Source organism: Macaca thibetana, chromosome 11 (assembly GCF_024542745.1).
Source record: "Macaca thibetana thibetana isolate TM-01 chromosome 11, ASM2454274v1, whole genome shotgun sequence".
NCBI lineage: Eukaryota > Metazoa > Chordata > Mammalia > Primates > Cercopithecidae > Macaca > Macaca thibetana.
Window position 1 is genome coordinate 56333178 of NC_065588.1, and position 24933 is coordinate 56358110.

Below are 24933 nucleotides of genomic sequence, written 5' to 3' on the forward strand. Positions count from 1 at the left end.
ATTTCTGCCCTTTTTATCAGCATAATGTAGAAAATGAGAAAAGGATCTCATTCTGGTATCTATCATGTTCATGGTCATGAAAGTAAGATACAGAAATGACATATTCATTTATTTAATGTAATAGACTTAGTTCCAAAAGTCAGAGAGAAGAGATCAAGTGAGATAGTCATTTCTGAGTTAAAGAAACTGTGACTATGGTCTTATAGAAACTCACTAATAAGTGTTTAAGAACTTCTATGATGGAGATCAAAAAGAATAATTCAAAAGAGATTTTCAAGCAAAAGTCAAATAAGTTTTTATATACATATATTTCCTTTGTGAAAAGCTACACTGTCGGATAGTAGTTCTGAAAATGAAAAATTTAAAATTAAAAAAATGGAAGAATAAAGCTAACAAGTAGTAAAATGTTGACAGTGACTTGATCAGTGTGAAAATGTGTAAAGTAAGCAGACTGACAATAGTATATTAAACTCTGAGTAAGAGTCAGGCAGAGGAGGAGGAGTCATCACCAGTAGCTGTTAGATAAAAGGCACCAAAGCATGCTCCTTCAATTAAGTAACTGGCTTTTCTCTCCTTGTTTTGCTGTATTTAACTTAGAAGTCTGAGTTGTGATATGCGTCTTATCCTTATGTCTGGTTTAATGACCTTGAACACGAAAACCTGTCTTTTAACTTCCTGTTCTTGGTTTCCATACTGATTATGATTTCCATTATCTTTGCTTTTGATCACTTAGTTTTTGCTTAGTTTACACCACAGATTTCACTGCTTTTTCCTGAATAACTTTGTATTGCCTCCTCTCCTTGATGACTTTGCTTGTGTATCTAATCCTTAGCCTCTTCTAACTCTGATTAACTCAACTATGGTGGCCCATATAAAGAACCAGACACCCATTGGCAATGAAGATGATTTAGTTTGGATAAGAGGTTAAGCGATAATTGAATATGTTTTACTGTCCCTTTTACAATCAGAAGGTGCTAAAAATATTCCTCTCACCTCTCAGAGTGCAAAAGCTGAGATATACCCCTGTTATCTTTGGTAAGGCCTTTTCCTCGATAGAGAATTTCCTGACTTCAGCATGTTCTCTTTGAGTGGAGAAAAAGAAAAGCTATTGCTGTTTGCAAAGCTCTCAGCTTTCCTGCAGAATGCATTGCTTTATTCATTAAATCAATAAATATTTCCTGAATGGGCAGAGCACTATAGTAAACACTATGAGAGATCTAAAGCAAGGTAAGGCTCAGACCCAAAACCCCAAAGCTTATCAGTGCTAGACACCTGGACCAAAAGGTCATCTCTGAATCTTGATAGCAGTATTTCATGTATATAGGTGGCAACTCTCTTAGGGTTCTTATAAAATTATATAATGGCAACTAAGTGTCTTGCACTGTGGCATGTTTTTGTCTGTGTCCTCTTAATGGAGATATTCAGAGAATGTAGAATTAAGGATGAAAGAAAGGAGCTGCATATACTTTCAACGTACGTAGTTTTAGAAACACAGTGCTTAATAAATGCTCTAATAACATTAAGCAAGATTAAAAGGGTTTTACTGATCTGTATAGATTTATATTTGGACAAAAATTATTTTCTTAGAATAAATTCCAAGTAAAATAGCTTACCAAATGAGAGTGTAAAAATAATTCTTATGGAGGTCCTTGCAATATGTCAGACCTGAGTGCATGTATGTGTCATGATTTCCTATCATCCTATTTTTTATGAATCCAAATGAATTGGTTGCTTCTATATCCGTATCTGAAATATGTTATGTTATATTCAAAAAGCAATATTATAACTTTTACTTAGTAACTTTTAACATTCTGATTAATTTGTCAGCTGAATGTGTTTTCCAAATGCTTTCATTAGTTATACATTTTTTCTTTTCATTTATTTTACAAATCTTTCCAAAAGAAATATAAGAAATGATTCCATTTTCAGAACAAAAGATTAAGTTTCAAAAGCAAATACATGTCCAGATTCTGAATGGAATGTCTCAAAGAATCTTCACCCTTAGAGGGGAAGTTATTGAAATTAGGTTAACTCTTTTCACGAATGAAGACTCTGTGATTTATGTCAAGTTGTTTCTTTTCAAATTAGGCAGTATAGTGTAATGCTTACCTATCAAGGCATTTGAAAAAGACTCATAGAGGTTCCATGCCAGCTGTGTCTCTTTCTAGAAAGTCAGATATTCTCTCAATTATCATTATTATCTGTTAAATTAGAATAATAACATTTCGTACCTCAAAGGGTTATTTTAGGATTACATGTGATCCTGCATATAGAACACCTAGTAGGGGGTCTAATAATAATCTCTCTCAGCTTGACTCTAATTAGGGACTGCCCAAGTAGAAAGGTGAGAATAACTATTCACAGGCTTGTCTTTAAGAATCCATGAGAGACATTTAAGTTTAACAACACAAAGGAGGAAGACAGAACAAATATGTATGTTGGTAGTGGCTGGGGAATAGAGAGATGGTGGGCAAAAAGGAATTTGCACCTTGCTGAAATCAGTTCAATGAAATATATTTAATGATGTATACCAAATCCCCAGGGAAATTTGAAAGTGCAATGGAATCTGTGAGTAAAATAACCCATTGAGGGTTGCAGATCGGGTAGTGATAATGGCAAGTTTGGACTGACCACATAACCAAAACATTAAATGAGCTGAGAATTAAACTCAGGTTGCCTGATTCTTAAGTTAGAGCCACTTCATCTTTCTTTCATACACCCCCTAGGATGGCATTCCTTGGCTTTTCATTTGTTTGTTTTTGTTTGTTTTTTTTTGCTTTAAGTTAATGCAAAGATTGGTGCCATTGTAAATTCTTCTATAATTTAGAACTACTCTGGATTAGCTTAGTCCAAATTTGAATTCACTTATGATCAAACCAATAGTAACATTCCCAGGGTATGCAACTTGGGTTCCTGAAAGATGGTTCTCTTATAAAACAACAAATTTCAAAGCAAATTATTTTGCCCATTTCTGTAGCAATCTTGTCTTATTTTCTTGTTCACTCACTGAGGTATAAGAGATGACAAGCTTCCTTTGACAAGGTTTTAATTAGTTTCCATATGTGATACTTTTATACCATGTGGTCCTGGAATTTTCTTTCTGTATGGGAAAAAAAGGCCACTTAAACTGTTTTAATTATTTACCTGCATCAGTTCTGATAATCCCCAAACAGATGGCTTTGCCACTTTTTTGCTTATTTGTGCTTCTGATTTTTTTTTAAAGCTTTGCTTTCATTCCAGCAAGTCAGATGGACTAGTTTACTTTCTGAGCAATTGTGTTAGAGAAAAAGTAAAAGATCAACTGTAGGTCAGCTGAAGGATTTTGTGCAGTTAAACTCAATTACAGGGAATGACTGAAATGAATTTAAAATTGCCTTTCCTGAAGGATGAATAGATGTTGTCCTCTGGTTTCTGACAGGACAGTGCTCGTAGGGCTTTATCAAAATGGATAAATTTTGGCTTTTTAAAATGTATTTTTGGTCATGGGAGTTGGGTGGCAGAGAAGAAAGTTGTTGTTTGGTTTGAGCTTCATTCTGTTTCCACAGCTGCATTAAACTAACAGCCAGTTTTGGCAAGAATAAATCATTTTGTATAAGCAAATGAGGGATGTATTTGACAGCAGTGACTAGTTTTTAACATAGCTGAACCCTTTCCACTCTTGAAAATGAAGGCGATAGCTGTGCTGCCTTTTGAGAGTCAAGGGGGAACATTGACCCCTTTCTCTTCCTCTTTCTTCTTGACCTTGGTTAATCTTGTGCCTTGCAGAGAGCTGCAAAGAGGAGTCCACAAGAAGGCTTGAAGCCTACACTGTCTCAGAACTTTGACAATTCTTTCTAATCTCAGAATGTCCCTTTATACCTCCGCCAGCCTAAAATGTTTCTTTTACCACCCCATCTCCTCTTTTCAAATCTCTGCTTTAAATTTGCCTCCTTCAAGAAACTTCTCCTTTTCAAGCTCATCCACACTAATTCCCCAAAGCATTTTGTTTGGCATTTACAGCATGAACACTTATTCTTATTTACATATTATACTTGAACTCTTATTTAATATACGTATGAAAGTCCTGTGTTCTTAACTGGATTTTTAAATCCTTCTAAAGCCAGATATATTATTATTTCATTTTATGCTGTATAATACTTAATACTCTCTATTGAGAAAGCATTCCAGAAACTTTGAAATTCCCTCTTCTCCCACTTCTCTGCCTCTCACTGATTTTTGAATTGGTATCTCGAGTCTCTTTCCTTTTCTTGATTTTCTTGGCTCATGGTCCTTCAGTTTTGGCAATTGTGGCTATTTAGCCTTAGCTGATAACGTCATTCTCATTATTCACTACCCTTTTTATTTACTTCTACTTAATATATCTTATTTGCCATAACATCTGTTCTAAATTTTCACTAGACTTCTCAGTCTCCTTAGCTTATAACTATTCTTGACTACAGTAAATGACATAGGCTCCTACATTACTGCACAGTTTGAGGCTCTTCATCTCCTTTCTCCCTGCCTCTATTTTCTACGTGTATTAGTCCATTTTCATACTACTATAAAGAACTGCCAGAGATTGGGTAATTTATAAAGCAAAGAGGTTAGTTGACTCACAGTTCAGCATGGCTAAGGAGGCCTCAGGAAACTTACAGTCATGGCAGAAGGTGAAGGGGAAGCAAGGCACCTTCTTCATGAGGCGGCAGGAAAGAGAAGTGCCCAGTGAAGGGGGAAGAGCCCCTTATAAAACCATCAGAACCCAGGAGAACTCACTCACTATTACGAGAATGGCATAGGGGAAACCGCACCCCTGATTCAACTACCTCCACCTGGTCTCTCCCTTGACAGGTGGGGATTATGGGGATTATCATTCAAGATGAGATTTAGGTGAGGACACAAAACCTAACCATGTCACTCTGTATCTTCCCATCTGTCTCCTTTGTAGCTGCTGCCCCTGAAGAAGTGTCCTTCTTCCCCTCCAGCACATGCAGCTTATCCTTCCCATGACTTACTCTCCTCTCAGAAATGCTGACCCATGGATTACTTACTACTGCTACCGTCTCTACTCCCCTTACTTAACAATGTGCTTGAATCTGTCTCTGACACATTGTAGTTTCCCAAGAGCATTCTTGGATGAACGAATGAATGGTCTATTCTACTGTAAAATCTAGCTACTCTTCTTCTATACTTTTAATATCAAAGTGCTGTATGTATTAGGCAACATTTGGTGTCTTTACTTTCTAATCACAGATGAATTGCATAATTCTGGAAATCACATTTCTGTGTTCATGACATCACTGAAATTCCTTTCAGCAGCAGACGGGAGGCTCCTCCATGTTGCTTTCTAACATCTTCTCTCTTGTTTTTCTTTATTTTTTCTCTTGGCTCTACATGTCATTCACTTAGTTTTCAAATTTTCGAATCTGGTTCACTTTTAATTGTACCCTCTTTTTTCCCTTTACATTTAAGTGTCTTCCCAAGTTTATTTTCTTCGTTTCACCTACTTACTTTTTCCGCTTGAAAATCTTACATAATTGGGTGGTTTCAATAGTCATATTTTTCCTAAATTATCTCATAGTTATGTCTTTTGAACTAACCTATCTCCTATAGGAATTTCTATCCAGAATTCCAGAAAAATGCCTGATCAATCTTGGATATCCCATTGACACTCAAACTTAAATTCAGCACGCTGTCTTCGTTACTTTACAAACAAATCCCTAAAAGTATTTTTATTATTTGCAGTAATATTATGCAAACTATTCAATCCATTATTTTTGACTCACCTACAATGTGTGTCATATGTTTTGTCTTATTTCTCATCTGGCTGCAACCTCACCTGTTTAGGCTACCACACCTGTTCATGCCTCTATTATTTTTGTAGTTGGTTCTTAGTAATTACCATGACTCCATTATTTGCTCCACTAACCCTCTGCCCTCCTCTATGCCAGCTTATTTTTTCTCGATTGATGAGGCTAACAGTAGCTGTTATAATAAAAAAGCAATTAAATGTCAGTGGATAAATGCAACAAAATTTTAATTATAGCTCACATAAGGGTCCAAGATCATCCCAGGTAGACAAGGAAGGTTGTGAATTTGCCCCATGTAATTATTCAGAAGCTTAGACTGGCAGAGGCTTAGACAGTCAAAATACATGTCTCCCAAGTTGCCTTGGGCCTCAGCATCCAACTGATTGGGTGGGATAGAACAGCATGGAATGCCCTGTGGGAGGTAATTATATGCACCAAGATAGAAAATGAAGGCAATAACTTGTGCATCAATTTCACAGGCTAGAATTTATGGTCATATGGCCACATGTCACTGAAACAGTTCTAGAAGGTATCATCCCTCGCTGTTCAGGCACTTCTCAGTAACAATTCCATAGCATGGAACGGTAAAGCAGAGTAGAAGTATTTCAATAGTAAAGCCATGTGGGCATAGAGTTTGCTTTGCTAATTTTTTTCTTGTAATAATTCAATTTCTTTAACAAATATAAAAGTGTCTCACCACATGTGTGCACACCTTAGGAATCAGAAGTGGAAATTTACATGTAGAATAACGGATACACTTTTATGCAGTTCTGTATTGTCCAAGTTTGACCCATGACTTTTTATCTCCTTGGAAGCTCTGAACACCAAATTTGTCTTTCCAGCCAAGTGAGGCTGCCACAAGGTTTTGGACACTGCTTTCTTACTGGCTTTTATGCCTTAGGAATAGAATCAGCAAATAATCTTAAGTGAAAAAATAAAGTTATGGTAAACACAGCACTTACTACAACATAATTACTCTTTCTTGGAAATATTTTATTTTTGTTATCAATTGAAAGGTTAGTTCAAGGTAACCTATTCCATTTTAACTCTAAGCAACAACTCCAATAGGAGATTTTGAGCAGAGTAGAAATGTAAGATTTGACTTAAATTTTAGAATATCATTGTGAATACTGCGTAAGAATAGACTATAAGGGAGGAAGGGTAAAATTGTGAGGAAAAATTAGGTAGCTATTAAAATAATCCAGGTGAGAGATAAGCATTAAGAAAACATTGATAGTGCTATATATCCTTCTATGTGAGGTCATTCTGCTATGCAGGACTGAGGAGCCCTGGCAATTCCCCTTTAAGTGTCACCTTCCTGTGGCTCCGGTTTACCTTCTTTTGGAATACAGTCTATGAGTCAAAGTAATAAACATTAGGTCACCCTATAGCAGCACGGTAAATATATATAAGCATTTAATTAACCCTCCCTCTATTATGTATTTTCATTCTCATAAAAGATCATATGGATATTTCCTTTCAAGTGTTACTGAGATAAATGAGCAAGATTAAATGTCAGAAATGATTTGTTTCACTTTGAAAAACATTATCTTTCCCACTCCAAAAAAAAAAAATCTGTGATTGATTGATTTATGTGGGATAAAACAAATCAATTCTTCTCTTGTGTATCATCTATTCATTATTAATGAGGTAAACAAGTATTTGTCCTCACTTAATATTTATGTATTTAAAGATACATCAATGTAATATTATTGATTAAATTATAGTACATTGATTTTTGAAAACCATTCAGAATTCTTAAACCATGGGTACAAATTAGGCTTTCTTTAAATATTTTAGCTCTTCGGGCCAGGCATGGTGGCTCACGCCTATAATCCCAGCACTTTGGGAGGCAGAGGCAAGTGGATTACCTGAGTCAGGAGTCCGAGACCAGTCTGGCCAACATGGTGAAACCCTGTTTCTACTAAAAATACAAAAATTAGCTGGGCATTGTGGTAGGTGCCTGTAATCCCAGATAATCGGGAGGCTGAAGCAGAAGAATTGCTTGGACCTGGGAGGCGGAGGTGCAGTGAGCCAAGATCGTGCTATTGTAGTTTAGCCTGGGCAAAAAACTCCATATCAAAAAAACAAAAACAAACAAAAAACCACCAATAAAATGCATATATAATATATAATATATATAAAATATATATAAACAATATATATAAAATATATATATATACACACACTCTTCAAAAAGCAGTATTGCAGAGAGGTTGCCCTGGAATAAATTTGCTGGGTATAAAGGCTAGCTATGTTCCATGCTAGTGCTATCAACCTGAGCATATATACTTATTTAATACAGCAATTGTGAAACCTAAGTAAAATAATCATGGAAAATCCTTAGGAATATGGATTTATGCTGGAATCACAAATTATTCAAATTTATAAATTGAATGCAAAGCATACCTTCATTTTTAGAGGCAAAATTTAAGGTATCTGCAAGATAATTTACTAGTGTCTTTTTAAAATTTGATGCTCTATTTCCTTCCAGCTACCCCATTATCAATAAATATCTAAGGTGAAATGAAGAGAATGCTAAGAGTTACCTGAAGCAAATTGTATTAGTAAAAATAATAAAAATTTAATTGACAAAGACTGACAAACCAAAAAATGCTGAAGTTCAACTTTTTTTTCTCCTGTTTCTGTAGTTTTACAGAAACAGCAATTGAGAAAACATATTTCATTTTTCCTTTGGCTATTGAGAAATATAAATTGGTAACTATAAATCTACTTGTAATTCTGAAGGTATAGTATACTTTATCAAGCAATTGGATACTTCATAATCTGGCTCAATTGCAATTGGATTGTTGATACGCCAAAGTAAGCTCCAAATACATAAAAATAATTTTGATTGATATGTTTTAACATGAGCAAAGTGATACCTCAAACCTACATCTTAGCTCATGAGATAAAACATGAGTAGCAGGCATTGCTAGGACTATTCCCTTATGGATGATTGCTGCAGCATATTGAAGAAAACACATTATTAATGGGCTATACTTAGGACAGAAAGTTTAGTCAGCAAGAGAAAAACAGCTTTAGTTAATAAAGATAAAGAATAACTATTGACTCAGTAAAGTAATTCTATATATTTCGAGGGTGTTTCATTGGTAGAAAAAAGTTCTGTGTCAAGCATGGTATATTTGTCTTATGTCTTTTCACTTTCTATGATTTATTTTTAAATGTTTTTTTGTACTTTTTATAAGAAGGCACAGCAGGAGATGCAAAGATAAATAGGCATGGCCTCTAATGTCTTGATATAAGGTAGAATGTTATAATTGATAAGAAAACCACAAGTATAAAATATGATACTTGAAATAAAGGTTCACTCTGGCCAGAGAGATATAGTAAGATTGCAAAAATAGTGGCGTCTGATGTGGAACCTAACCGGTAGATATGTTACATTCACACCTTTTAGAATAGAGGAAAGATTTTTTAAAGAAATAAAACATAGGAAATTGGAAACGGAGAAAATAAAAGTTATGTGTAAGAACAACAACAACAAAAGACCAAAATGTACATGAAGTCAGAAAAGTTAGGTTGAGTCCAGGTTGCTGAATAATACAGGGTTTATTTCTTTACTCCTGGGACATTTTGGGACTACTGCAATTTTTTGAGCTGACAAATTTTAGGGTGTGTATTAAAGAATTATTTATATCTCAGGACTTTATTAGATTGTTTAGAGAGGGAAAATAATTGGGACAGACAGATCAATTAAAAGCTTATGAAAGTAGACAAGCTAAACTGATTTTAAAGCCTGTGCCTGAATAGTAATGGAACTGAGATAAGGCATTTTTAATTTTTACATATTGATCTTCCTAAATTACTGCCTCTGTGTAGTTTAAATTCCAATTTAATTTATTGAAAAGTAAAATTAGAAAGTGCAAGTGAAGCTGTAAGTATGACATATTTCATCGAATTTGAAATAATACTTAGGCCACAGTTTCCAGGTTTCAGTAGCTGAAATCCCAGTTTGGAGGAGTGAGAGCTTCATCAGTCCAGGTTGTTTAAAAGTGTCCACGCCAGGCAATTTGGTGATCCTGTTCCCTGAGTAGCAGTGTCTGAGAAAGAAATTCACGTTCAGGAAATTTGTTGGAGAATGCTCTCAGATCAACACCTGTCTGGAGCCGGACAGACTTTGGGGGAATTGAACTCCAAAGGCCTCAACCAGTCCTCTGTGGAGCTCTGTAACTGCGATAACCTTTCAGAGTCATCCTGGATTGGGAAAAGGAAACACTAGAGTGGGGCTTGTCAAAGAGAATTCAGTTATCAGTACTTCCAGCAGCTGAGAAAATGAGTGCTTCAGTCCAGAAAGTGGTGGTGTTGCAATCTGGACAACATACCACAACAAAGCATAGCAGGGAGTAGAGATGGGAAGTTATGTGTAACCTGGGTTCTTTAAGAAGATAAATGTCAGCATTGTGGGGTGAGAAGCAATTTTCATTTAAAGAGTTAAATCATCATTGAGTCACACATTTAATTAATTATTCTGCTATTTTTGAATATTTCCTAAATATTTTTTCATTATATTATAATAACTATCTTATCAGGCATAGTTTTCCATTAGAATACTTTTTAGAATGTTTACTTTTGATATATTCAATCTCCATGCTCTCAAGGTAAATATAAACACTGATTCTCTAAGTAATAGAATCTGTCAGTTTCTGAAAATCTTCTACTAGATGAATGCATGGCTTTCATTCAAAGTTCATTCAAAATTAATCTAACAGAGATTAATTTGCTGCCTAAATGCCTGAAAGTAAACCACTAACGATTACTCGTCAGTCAAAAATTTACATTTACCCTGCCCATATCAGAGCTTCATCCTTCTCAATTAATATTACACAGCGAATCACACAGTTTCACAGTAAACTCTCTTCCTCTGAATTTACAAAGCACTGATATGATCTGGTCATACTATTCTTTATTGGCTGGTGCAATCATGGAAGCTGAACAAGCCAGGCAGGAATCAGAGGTAAGGAATCACACAATTACTACTGCAGGGTGATTCCGCAGCTTGTGGTAAGAAATAATTATGGAATGGTGCACAGTAACTGTGATTAACTGTGTACCATAACAGGGATAGCGACCCATCACTATGGAGTCACTGCCTATTCTTTACTGGCAGCAAGTACTCACAAAATGTGGGAGAGTTGGATGTGGTGACAGAGAGCAAGAGAAAGCACAGGGTCTAACCGATTTCCTTAGGGCTCTGAAAAGAGAGGCACTTTCATTGTTGTTAATCAAGAAAGATCTGTATCTGTATCTAAGCTATACTTACGTCTATATTTCTCTCTATATCTAGCTAATATGTATTTATATAATAGGTATTTTTATTGTGTGTAATATAATCAGGGCACTTTTGTATTCATTAATTCTTCTGGCATCCCTTTGAAGCAGGAGTTAATGCTATCAATTTTCAAACATATCATGTTACATAGACATGGCAGACCTAGAATTGAATCACAGAACAGTCTATTTCAAGCCCACATTCAGAGGTTCTCAATCCAGGTTACACAGAAGAAACTCACTTGGAGCTTAAAAGAAATTACGGAGGCTGGACCACATACCTGGGAATTCTGATTCAATAGGTCTGAGATAGCATCTCAAAAAATATACGCTTTAAAAATGCATAGGTGGTTCTGACGAAAAAACTAAGATTGAGAACTATCGCCTGTGATTATTCCAGTCTATTTTTCTGCATTTTATGTCAAAAAGAGATGGCCACCAAGTTTCCCAGATTGCTTATTATTGAGAGTAGTTAGTATTGAGAATATATACACTATGCCTGAAGGTTATGCATTGTGGATGTCTGGTCAAAAAAGTTTCTGTTCCTGTTTAACATCACAGCCATCTGTTATACTCATAAACTTGTAAAAATATTTTATAGGTTATTATGTAAAAATGTACTAATATTATAGATAAATAGGACATATTGACATCATAGTAAAATTGTTGCATCAGTGATGCAAATAAGTAAAATACTTTTTTTTTTTTTTTTTTTGAGACGGAGTCTCACGCTGTTGCCCAGGCTGGAGTGCAGTGGCGCGATCTCGGCTCACTGCAAGCTCCGCCTCCTGGGTTCACGCCATTCTCCTGCCTCAGCCTCCTGAGTAGCCAGGACTACAGGCGCCCGCCACCGCGCCCGACTAATTTTTTGTATTTTTAGTAGAGACGGGGTTTCACTGTGGTCTCGATCTCCTGACCTTGTGATCCGCCCGCCTCGGCCTCCCAAAGTGCTGGGATTACAGGCTTGAGCTACCGCGCCCGGCCATAAGTAAAATACTTAAGTAGAAATATTATTTTCCCTACAGAAATTTTTCTATTATAAATACTTTTTGCCATTCTTGATTTATTTCTATTCATAAAATTGTATTTGCATTTTCACTAATGGCCATTTTAATTATAATTTCTTAATGATGTGCAAATTGTATCAAGATGCTGAGTGTTACTGTGAATGGAGATTTTCAGTCTGAACCCATGTAAAAGAACCAACACAGTGAATACCTATTAAGTTATAGGCACCGAACCAGGTATATTAAATTGTTTTAAATTGAGCACTTACTATGTGTCAGACATTATACTAGGAATTTTATGTTTATTTAATTATCAGAACAACCTAGGGATTGGGGAAGCATTCTTGCTTTGCATCTACATATGATATAGCCAAGGGTCAGAGAGGGTAGGCTAGCTGCTCAGGACCACACAGCATCCAAGCTAGAGCCGAATTCAAGGCAAGTAAATTCTCTGAATTATGATGGCTTCCCAAATTGTTTTTGATATTAGGATATCTATTATTCCTCTTATTGGTTTGATCACTATTCTAATTTCTGCTGTGACATTTATTCATTCATTCCTTTACTATTTCTTAAATTCAGATTTTCATATATATCTGAATCTCTATCCCATTTTTTGCCTTTTCTTTAGATGTATGATGCATAATATGTTTACCTGGGCCGCCTTTCTTTACTATTTATTGTAGTAAAGAAAAAATTCACCGTATTGGGGAAATATAAATCCAGGAAATACTATAATTTTCTCAGAAATGACTGTTGATATTAAACTTTGTTAATTATTTCAGCATGCTAGATATCTAATGTAACACTGACAATATTTCCAAAGAACTGCAAACATTTTTGCTTTTTTTTATATTTTCTGTGATTAACTGTTTTCTAAAAGGGGTTGGTATATTAATTGTCATCTTTTTGGTAAATGCGGAAAGAATTGCCTAACCCTGTGGTATTCCCAGAACATCAACTCTCATAATTCTTACATTTTGTAAAAGGTACCCATATGCGCCTGCTTTCCAGATTATTCAGTTTAGATTGATATAGACGATTAAGCTCAAAGTCACTAATCCCTACCATATAAAATACACAGGCATTGCCTCCAATAATTTCTCAAACATAGTTTTTCTCATGTATTGCATCATTTTTTCAGAATGTACAATTAAAAAATGTCCATTTGGACCTCCGTAGTACATATGTTTGTCAGGATAGGTCTGGGAAATGTTGCTTAAAGTCTAATGAGGTGAGTTCTGTACTTTAGGAGGTGCCTTTTTGACCCCAAAATGTTCATTTTGAAAATGGAAGCAATGAGAAATGGTAACTGTATTGATATTTGAGTAGTTCTTTTTGGTGACCTACTCACATTTTTCTTCACTCAAATCCCCTAGGTACATTGGTCTGTCTCAAATGAAAGACACAATGGAAATGGAATATGACTATATTCCAGGGTTTTGATGCAAGAAAAAAAGGTACCTAAGTTCTCCTGTCTCTATTTCATTCTTCTTTTTTGCTCTTGCTCTCATTCTTATTTTTTTCTCCTTTCAAGAGTTGCAATTTTAGTGTTATAATAAGATTTGGGAATGAGAGTGACCCCAGATTAGAAGGTACTTTCTTTGGCTTTGGGTAACAAAAGGACAAGAAATAAATCAGGGTGAGAGAAACATTTCTTGCCTTTCTAGTAAAGAAGGGAGCTCCTCAGGTGTTCAACCTACCTCACCATGGGGAAGAATAGGCAGGAATTCAAGGAAGAAGCATTGCTGAAGAATACAGAGTGTATTCGTACTTGAAGAGTGGCATCTGAGTATTCACTTATTTTTAAATTCATTTTTATACTTCAGTATGTTAATAGGGGGTGGGCCTTAGTGTAGATCTGTCATTCTCAATTCAGAAAGTATATGGAGATTTTAAGAGCTATAAATACTATGTATTTTAGTTCAGTTTTAGTTGGTCAGGGCTCCCACCCACCTAGTCATTGTCCTCTTTAAGGTGCTCTCCATGTAATTCTTATATGCAGCCAAAAGTCAAACCCACTCACCCAGAGACAGCTAAAGAAACACTTCTGGTACTCAATTTCTACATTAGATTGATCAATCCTGAATAAATTTTCAGAGTTTAGTTTTAAATCTAGAAACTGTATACTCGGTGTTAATTTCTAGACCGGTTCTCTGAGATATATTTTGCAATGTTAGTTTAGTAGTGTTTTCTGCAATGTCACCCTTTAGGGATTGTGAGTTTCAGATTCAGGGGACTGAGCTTATGGCACTCCAAAGCAAAGCGGTGACTGGAGGATGCTGATCTGAGAAATTCAACTTTTAGGAGCAGCCCTGAATTGCACACGACCAAGGAGTGATTCAGTTGGGGTGTCAGTGTCACAGAGCGTGATGACGGCATGGTACAGGGAGGGCAATCACTGACTACAAGATCCCATGAAACTGAAAGAGTGAATGAAGGGAAAAGAGGGTTTTGAGAGGTGATGGAGCTTGTGATCTTAGATCTGAATTGGTATCTAAACACTTATATTCAGTCATAGTTCAGCAAGAAGATTTTTCTTATAATTTTCTTTAGCCAGGAATCACGCTCAAAGGCAGACAACTCATTTCCTCTGGTGAGTCAACGCGATTAATTTTATTTGATTAGAAGTCTGAAGATGTGGAAATTAACTGGAATATGTGATATCAGTAACAAAAAGTCAGAAAAAAAGGAGCATCACTGTATTTAACATTGTTCTATTTAATCTTAACTGGAACGCTCTGTGATACTCAGAAAACATAAAAATGAATCGATATGGAGAATAGGGATTTTTCAAGTTATTTACTCTGGGATTAAGGCAATGCCTGACAAGAGATATACTACCCTTTTCACATGGTGCTGTAGAATCTCATTGGAAATTTCTGCTTCATGAATAGGAAACTATATAGCATTATTATTGATATTCTTTATGTTGTCAAAATCAGGACTCAGTTAATGGCGTAGCAGACCAAACCCGGAGACTAGGATGCTTTGCAGAAGAACGAGCAATGTTCAAACTGTGGGCAGTGACCCTACAGAAGGTGAAAACAATCTGAGACTCCAGAGTAACCAGGAGATAGCAAATTTAGATGTGGTTGGTCAGTGTTAGGTGATTTAGAGAAAGGAAGCTACCCTCTCGAGAGAATGTCGGAGGATTTGTTTAGCAACATGTAGCTTTTAGAGCTAAAGTAGTTTTATCATGGAACACAAAAATAGGACACTTCTTCTGGGACAGAGATAAAAGTGAGAGTGTACTCACAGAGTAAACACAAGTCAAAAATTGGGGTAGAAGGCACGGAATTGTGGAGAAGGCTAAATTAAAGATAAAACACCCAGTCTGACCAGGACAGTAGCTCCTGCCTGTAATCCCAGCATTTTGGGAGGTTGAAGTGGGAGGATCACTTAAACTCAGGAGTTCAAGACCAGTCTGGGCAACATAATGAGACTCTGTCTTTACCAAAAAATTAAAGAATTAACCAGGCGTGGTGGTGCACATGCTTATAGTTCCAGCTACTCAGGAGGCTGAAGCAGGAGGATTGATTGAGCCCAAGAGTTCAAGTCTGCTGTGAGCTCTGATTGTGCCACTAAACTCTTGCCTAGGCTACAGAGCAGAAATACACTCAACTTGCTCCTGAATAGTCTTTTACATCCACCTAGACGGAACATGGTAGTGGTGAAATTCTTATGCAGTAGCACCAGTTAACATAATTTGAATCATGTATCTAAAAGCAATAAAAAAAAAAGTGCAAATCCTAGTTCAAAAATCACATTATAGCATACATCTCTTTGGTTTGTATTTAGAAGTTAAATTCGGTAGTGTATTTTAAACCTTGAACTTACCATGCAAAATATATGCTAAAAATAAATGCAAAAATTGAACTGTACTTTAAATTTTTTCTCAAATGGGGCGAATCCCATGATGACATAAATATATTTGAAACTTTTTTGTATTATTTTATTCTAACTCAAATAATTTTGTTCTTTTAAAAAAAGCTTTATTGAGGTAGAATTGACATAAAGTAAATTGCATGTATTTATAGTGCACACTTGGATACGTTTTGACCATATATATACACACACACACACACATACACACACACACTCATGAAATCGCCACCAAAATTAACATAACAAACATACCTATCACTCCCATACATTTTCTTCTCCCCGTTTGTAATCCCTTTGTCCTGGTCTCACTGCCCACTGCCCACATCCATGCTATCATTGATCTGGTTTTGTAACTATAGTCTTTGCATTTCATAGTTTTATATAAATGCCGTCATACATTATGTAATATTTTTGCTTGGGCTTTTTTTTTTTTTTTTTCATTCAGCATTGTTATTTTGAGTTGTGTGTTTCAATAGTTGATTCCTCTCCTCTGGTTTTTTTCTTTCCTGAGTAGTATGCCACCATGGGAATATATCACAATTTTTTTATTCATCTATTGATGGATGTTTGTGCTGTTTCCAATTTTTAATGAAATAAAGCTACTAAGGAGTACATGTACCATTTTACCATGTGTAGAATCCTTGTGTTTTATAGTATAGCTATTGAGCTTTGGAGGTCAGAAAAAAATTAATGAAAAAACTATTTAAGAGATGTTTCAGAGTGTGTCAACAGAAGGCACACCGACATCTCTTACCCTCAGTGACATTTTGTTGTGTTCTGTCAAGGCAAACACCTGATGTTTCTTATTGACTCAGGATGAATGTATACCTAAATGAAATTCTGTTGTATATTAAAGTATAATGAAGCTAGCTTCTCTGTTTCTTTGAATGTCAAATACCATCATTGCATTTCATTATTCTCAGAGTGCTTTTCTAAGAAACTGTAATGAACATGTCCAAGCTTCATAATAGTAAAGTTTTCAATATTATCATCTTCAAATTATTTCTTATTAAATTTTAAAGCTTTCAATAAAGATATTCATAACCACATTCTTTGATTTCTAAGATGTTCTAAAAGGCAGACTTGAAATTCATTATATTTGAAAGCATTTACAACTCATTGAAAACTGTTCTGCAAAACAATGATAATGGGAAGTAAATAGGAATATTAAACAACATCCTCTCAGTTACTCAGTAAATACTTTGCACAAGTTAAAATCACAGAGTGTAAGAATTAGTTGAAAGCTTAGATGTTATCCATTCATGGCTATTCATTTGATACTCGAGGTCAAATAATTTGCTTCGAGTCACACAAGAACAGTTGCTAGTGACTGAGTAGATTTTTAAGGAATTTACCTCTGATGCAGTTTTATTTTTATTACTATTCCTTACTATCTTTTAATATTCCTGTTGCCTTCTCAGTTTTTAAAATGGATTCTCAAATGTGGGGAGACATACAACATTTTTATGCTATTTTTTTAATGAAAATAGATATAGGTTTTCTTACCCAGAAGGTGTCATTTCACCAAGACAAGCTGTCATCACTGTCAAAGCTATGAACTTTTGTCCCTGGAGACATTCAAAATCATACTTTTGTTCGTCCTCCAGGTAAAATGTTGTCTTTATTTACTTTAGCTTAGGGCTGCTCTTGCTAGTAGAAATGGCAACAGTGCTTTAGATTAAATGTTCTTTTAAAATGTTATAGCTCTCTTTCCTCCAACCCAATGACCACATTTCCATCTAAGGAATTTTCTATATATAAAGTTTATTCTGCATTTTTAATGATAAATAAGAGGTAAAAAAAATTATTTATGCCACATAGTAGATAGATTATGTGCTTTGAGGTCAGAATATTATGCCACTTAGTAACTGTACAAACTTGTGCCTGTGAATTTAGCTCCTAAAGTTTAGGTTTTATTAGAACTTATGTGTAAGATTCTCTACTGTGCCTAATTCAGAAGTTTTTATGAGAAGAACATTAGATATTTTATGGGAAAGCACTTTATAGACTATCACATGATATAGACAATATAATTGCAATTTTATCAGTTCTCTGAGGTTGGATAAAGCCAATGTGAAAAGTCTTGTCAAAATGCCAAGTCAAATCTATTTGGGTTCCTACATGGCAAACTAGAGTGAAGTGCTACAAATTTTAGAAATGCAGATCCACTGTGTCAAGACACTGCAATGGTTTTAATAACAAATATTCATTCTGTGCCTGAAATGTGCTGAACACATGATGAAGGGTGTCCTCATGGCAGCTAAAGCACTGTTGAGGGGCAAATAGGATGCAGAAGTTTCCCAAGACCCAAAGACTTGTGTGTTGAAGTATGGATTCTCTCTGCTTCATTCATATTTCAGATTTGAGTTGTATAATTGAGTCATAGTTAACTGAGGCTACCACATTTTAATTTAGACATGTAAATTTAACATTTGTGTACCTAATTAATTTTCTGTAAATCAAGCATTGCTAATTCATGGATATATATTAACAGACAAGATCAACATGGGTTCTGATTTTAGTAACTTATAACTGTGTACATAAACTTTCAATTGTTTAATACAGGCTAGTAGATGAGTGAAGCTATAAGGCGATTTGTGAATCTCACCAAGATTTTAGAAGTAAAAGATTTAATTACAATAAAGGAGATACTTCTTTGCATCTTCACTTTGTCTCTACTCATTTAATTCCAATACGTATTTTTATTGCTGCTACAGTTCAAATGTTTGTGAATCCTCCAAGCCCCAACAAATTCATATGTTGATGCAATGTGATGACGGTAGGTGGGGCCTTAGGAAGGCTATTAGATCGTGAAGGTGGAACCCTTATGAATGGGATTAGGGCCCCTTGAAAGAAGCCCTAGAGAGCTGCTCTGCCCCTTTCACTATGTAATGACACGGTGAGAAGGCACCATCTATGAATTAGGAAGAGGGCCCTTACTAGACACAGAATCTGCTAGTGCCTTGTTCATGGACTTCCCAGCCTCCAGAACTGTGAGAAGTAAATTTCTGTTGTTTAAAAGTTACCCAGTATGTCTTTGTTATAGCAGCTAGAGTGGAATAAGACAATTGTCTACTGATGTTAGTCATTCTCTATTTTTATAATAGGGAGTGTTGTAAACATACATAGGTAACAGCTTTGACAAATTTCCAATGTTTTGTGATAAATATACTAGGAAAATGTGTACATAATAAGTACCTCCTCCAGAAAATGATATTGTTTGGTAATGAGAATTTTTAAAACCTTAGCTTAAAATATGGTAGAGTATCTGATATATGTAAATGCATCCCTGGAGTATGATCAACTCCCAAATTTCATATTCCAAATGGTTCTGACTTTCTATTGCTTTATGGAGAATAATTCTAATTTTAGTTTATGATTGAATTTTTAAAATATATCTGAACTTCAGTTTTTTCTTGAGTAGTGATCTCTGATTTTCTCTGCAAAATCTGGCTGAAGTAAAAAGAGTAATTTTAATTTTAAATATTTAGAAACTAGATGAAAGTATGTCTGCTTTCAGAAATTATCTTTCCAACTTAAAGGTCACATAAATCTTGAGTAAATTCTTATTTCATTTTCTTTTATTTGTAAAGCCATTTTCATTCATATATATTTTAATTGCTAAAACTAAAAGTTAACATTTGGAAGGAAGACTATGACTTTCAATTTCACTTTTGCTGTGATTGTTTTAGATGTTAAGAGAAGTTTGAGCATTGCCTTTTATGGAGCAGCTGTGCAAGCATGGATAGAAAGCCCCCTCAGCAAGGGCTTTCTCCCACCGAGGCTGATCTACCTGTGTCTGAATTCCAGAACCACAAAACAAGACACAAATGCTGGGCCCCGGATATATTAACATCTCTCAAGGAATCTAGCTAGCTACTTGGGGGCCAATTAATGATATCAGAACCCTTTTACTATGAAGGTGACAAAGTTTTGGTCCTGGTGGGATATTTATCTATTCTGGATATGGGTTTGCCTTCACGTCTGTAATACTTAGGCCAGGATAACTATGTGGTTACTTATATGAAATTCGATTTACTGACATGGGATTCTTGGATCCACCTTGGATCAAGGAATATTTCTTGGATGACAGACTATAGGCTTGGGATCCTGTTTTCCAGGAAACAGTATAAGTATTGGACAAAAACATATATACGGCACGCTTGCCCAGTAGCTAGAATGAAAGATTCCCAAACCAAGAGTGATAGTAGAATTTGTTCCCCTCACCATCACTCTCAAATTGCAAAATGTGAGCTTTGTGCCTATGCAACTCTATGCTCTACTGGATTGAAGGTCTTGGTCACCGGGGGATATGCCTCTATCACATGATGGGAGATTTTAACACCTCACTGACATTATTAGACAGATCATCAAGACAGAAAATTAACAAAGATACTCAGGACCTGAAGTCAGCTCTGGATCAAGTGGACTTGATAGGTATCTGCAGAACTCTCCACTTCAAAACAACAGGATATACATTCTTCCCATTGCCACATGACACTTACTTTAAAATTGATCACATAATTGGAAGTAAAACACAATTCAGAAAATGCAAAAGAAGTAAAACCATCACAGTCTCTCAGGCCACAGCTCAGTCAAATTAGAACTCAAGGCCTGGCATGGTGACTTGTGCCTGTAATCCTAGCATTTTGGAAAGCCAAGGGGGACAGATCACTTGAGTTTAGAAGTTTGAGACCAGCTTAGCCAATATGGTGAAACCTCGCCTCTACTAAAAATACAAAAATTAACTGGGCATGGTGATGAGTGCCTGCAATCCCAGATACTCAGGAGGTAAGGCAGGAGAATCACTTGAACCTGGGGACACAGAAGTTGCAATTAGCCGAGGTTGTGCCACTGCACCTCAGCCTGGGCAACAGAGCGAGACTCTGTTTTTTTGTTTTTTTTGTTTTGTTGGTTTGTTTTTTATTATCATTGTTTTGTTTTGTTTGTTTAATTAGAACCCAAGATTAAGAAATTCACTCTAAACCACACAACTACATTGAAATAGAACACCCTGATCCTGAATGATTCCTGGGTAAATAATAAAATTAAGGCAGAAATCAAGAAGTTCTTTGAAACTAATGAGAACAAAGAGCACAGAAGAACTTCTGTGATGCAGCTAAAGCAGTGTTAAGATGGAAACTTATAGTACTATAATGATGGCATCAAAAAGCTAGAAAGACCTCAAGTTAACAACCTAACATCACAACTAAAAGAACTAGAGAATGAAGAGCAAACAAACCCCAAAGCTAGCAGAAGATGAGAAGTAACCAAGATCAGAACTGAACTGAAGGAGACAGAGACATGAAAAACCATTAAAAAAAAAAATCAACAAATCCAGAAACTGGGTTTTTGGAAAAATAATAAAATAGATAGCAGTAAAAAATAGCCTACCAACCAAGAAAAGCCCAAGACTAGATGGATTAACAGCTGAATTGTACCAGAGGTACAAAGAAGAGCTGGTGCCATTTCTCCTGACAATATTCCAAAAATCTGAAAAGGAGAGACTTCTCTCTAACTCATTCTATGTGGTCAGCATCATCCTGATATCAAAACCTGGCAGAGATACAACAAAAAAACTTCAGGCCAATATTCTTGATGTAAATCAATGCCAAAATCTTCAATAAAATACTGCCAAACTGAATCCAGCAGCACATCAAAAAGTTTATCCACCATGATCAAGTCAGCTTCATTCCCAAGGATGCAAGATTGGCTCAATGTACGCAAATTAATAAATGTGATTCATCACATAGGCAGAACTAGAGACAGAAACCACATGATTATCTCAATAGAGTCAGAAAAGGCTTTCAATAAAATCCTACATCTCTTCATGTTAAAGACTTTCAAAAAAGGAAGTATTGAACAAGATACATCAAAATAATAAAAGCCATATATGGCAAATCCACAGCCAATATCATACTGAATGGGCAACAGCTGGAAGCATTCCCTTTGAAACCTGGCACAAGACAAGGATGCCCTTTTTCATCACTCCTATTCAACATAGTATGGGGAGTTCTGGTTAGGGCAATCAGGCAAGAGAAAGAAAGGGGTATTCAATAGGAAGGGAGAAAGTCAAATTATCTTTGTTTGCAGGTGACATGATTCTATATCTAGTAAATCTCATTGCTTCAGCCCAAAAGCTTCTTAAACTGGTAAGCAACTTCAGCAAAGTCTCAGGATACAAAATCAATGTGCAAAAATCACTGGCATTCCTACATCAACAACAGGCAAGGAGAGAGTAAAATCATGAATGACCTCCCATTCACAATTACTACAAAAGAAAAAAAATACCTAGGAATACAGCTAACAAGGGAAGTGAAGAACCTCTTCAAGGAGAACTACAAACCACTGCTCAAAGAAATCAGAGTGGACACAAACAAATGGAGAGACATTCCATGCTTATGGATACAAAGAATCAATATCATGAAAATGGCCATACTACCCAAAACAGAATTAGAAAATAAAACTATTTTAAAATTTATATGGAACCAAATAAGAGCTTGTATAGCCAAGACAATCCTAAGCAAAATAACAAAGCTGGAGGCATTACACTACCTGACTTCAAACTATACTACAAGGCTACCATAACCAAAATAGTGTGATACTGGTACAGGAACAGACACATAGACCAATGGAACAGAATAGCGAAATCAGAAATCAGACCTCAGACATAAACCATCTTATCTTTGACAAACTTGAAAAAAGCAATTGGGAAAGACTCATTATTTAGTAAATGGTTCCGGGAGTGCCAGCTAGCCATATGCAGAAAATTGAAACTGGACAACCTTCCTTATACCCTATACAAAAATTAACTCGAGATGGATTAAAGACTGAAATGTAAAACCTGAAACTATAAAAATACTAGAAGAATATCTAGCCAATAGCGTTCAGGACATAGGCACCAGGAAAGATTTCATGACTAAAACTCCAAAAGCAATTGCAAAAAAGGAAAAATTGACAAATGAGATGTAATTAAACTAAAGAACTTCTGTGCAGCAAAATAAACTATTATCAGAGTGAACAGATAATCTACTGAATGGGAGAAAATTTTTACAATCTATCCATCCAGCGAAGGTCTAATATCCAGAGTCTATAAGAAACATAAGCACATTTTATAAGAGAAAAACAAACACCATCAAAAAGTGGGCAAAGGACATGAACAAACATTTCTTGGGTGTTGTGGCCAACAAACACAGGTGAAAAACTCAACATCACTGATTATTAGAGAAGTGCAAATCAAAACCACAATGAGATATCATCTCACAACAATTAGAACAGCTATTATTAAAAAGTCAAAAAGCAACAGATGCTGGCGAGGTTGTGGAGAAAAGGGAACACTTCTGCACTGTTTGTGAGAGTGTAAATTAGTTAAGTGTGGTGGTTCCACAAAGACCTAGAGGCAGAAATACCATCTGACCCAGTAATCCCATTACTGGGTATAAACCCAAAGAAATATAATTCATTCTATTATAAAGATACATGCAAGCGAATGTTCATTGCAGCACCACTCGCAATAGCAAAGACATGGAATCAACCTAAATGCCCATCAGTGATAGACTGAATAAAGAAAGGGTGACACATATACACCGTGGATTCTTGCATGGATACTATGGATTCATAAAAAGGAATGAGATCATGTCCTTTGCAGGGACATGGATGGAGTTGGAAACCATTATCCTCAGCAAACCAACGCAAGAACAGAAAACCAAACACCACATATTGTCACTTAGAAGTGGGAGCTGAGGGATAAGAACACATAGACACACTGGGGGGAACAACACACACTGGGGTTGGTCTGCCAGGGGCATGGAGAGAGGGAGAGCATGGGGAAGAATAGCTAATGGACGCTGGCCTTAATACCTAGGTGATGGCATAATCTGTGCAGCAAACCACCATGGCACACATTTACCTATGTAACAAACCTGCACATCCTGCACATGTACCCCAAACTTAAATTAAAAGTTGAAGAAAAAAAAAGTGGATCTCACTAAACATATCACTAAACATATAACTATTCCTGTTGCCTGGTCACTTTGGAATCCTCATGCCCGTGGATGAAAAGGTGAAGAAAAGGCTTTCTATCCTAATGAAGACTGTCAGCTCTGCCTTTCTTGGGAAGATTTGGTTACTGCTATGTAATTGTGTCAGAGATGATGAAACTTACAGGTTTTACTGAGTATCTCAGAACTTTCATGACCAGTGAAAATGGTGTATGGACAATTGCTGAAACCAAACCTGACAAGATCAAGGACACTACAAACACAGATACCCCAGACTGACCCCACCAGAGAAACAACGTGGACCAGGTGAAGTGCTGGCCAAGAGTGAAAGGAATCTAGACTGGGTGGATGAAGAAGATGATGGATATTAATTATGACTTCTGTGCCAGCTCCAAATGGGAACTGTAGGTTGTTTTCTTAACTCTAGTGTAAACAAATCTTATCTTTAGAGACTGCAACAAGTACCACTTTGAAGAGTCAGCAACACAGTGAATTAAATATGAGACATAAGCAGATTCAAGTGGTATAACTCATGATCTATGCTTGTGATGCGCCACGCAAAATCTTGGCCCACCTGAATTCAGCAGAGATGTTGTATACAGTTCATTCACCTGATCTTACTGCCACAACACATATATGCAGTACAGTCTCTTTTCAGTGCTACTGTGTAGCTTTCTCTTCAGCTGCGAAAGACTGCTTAGCATTGTGCTACTGCAATCTCAAGTTTTAAGATAGTTAAAGTGCCCTGGGAAATGCCTCAACAAATAAAGAAATGGAGTTGGTGTATAGTTCAGTCAGCCCCCTTATTCTCTGGGGAGAAAGGCCAATTTGGAGGCACATTCTGTGTGGTTTCTCATTTTTCCCCAGAGGGATTAAGCCCTATATTTTGCAGCGGTAACCAGTTAATTAACATATACTTTATGGGTTTTTCTGCCTTCCATGTCTCATGTTCTCCCCTTT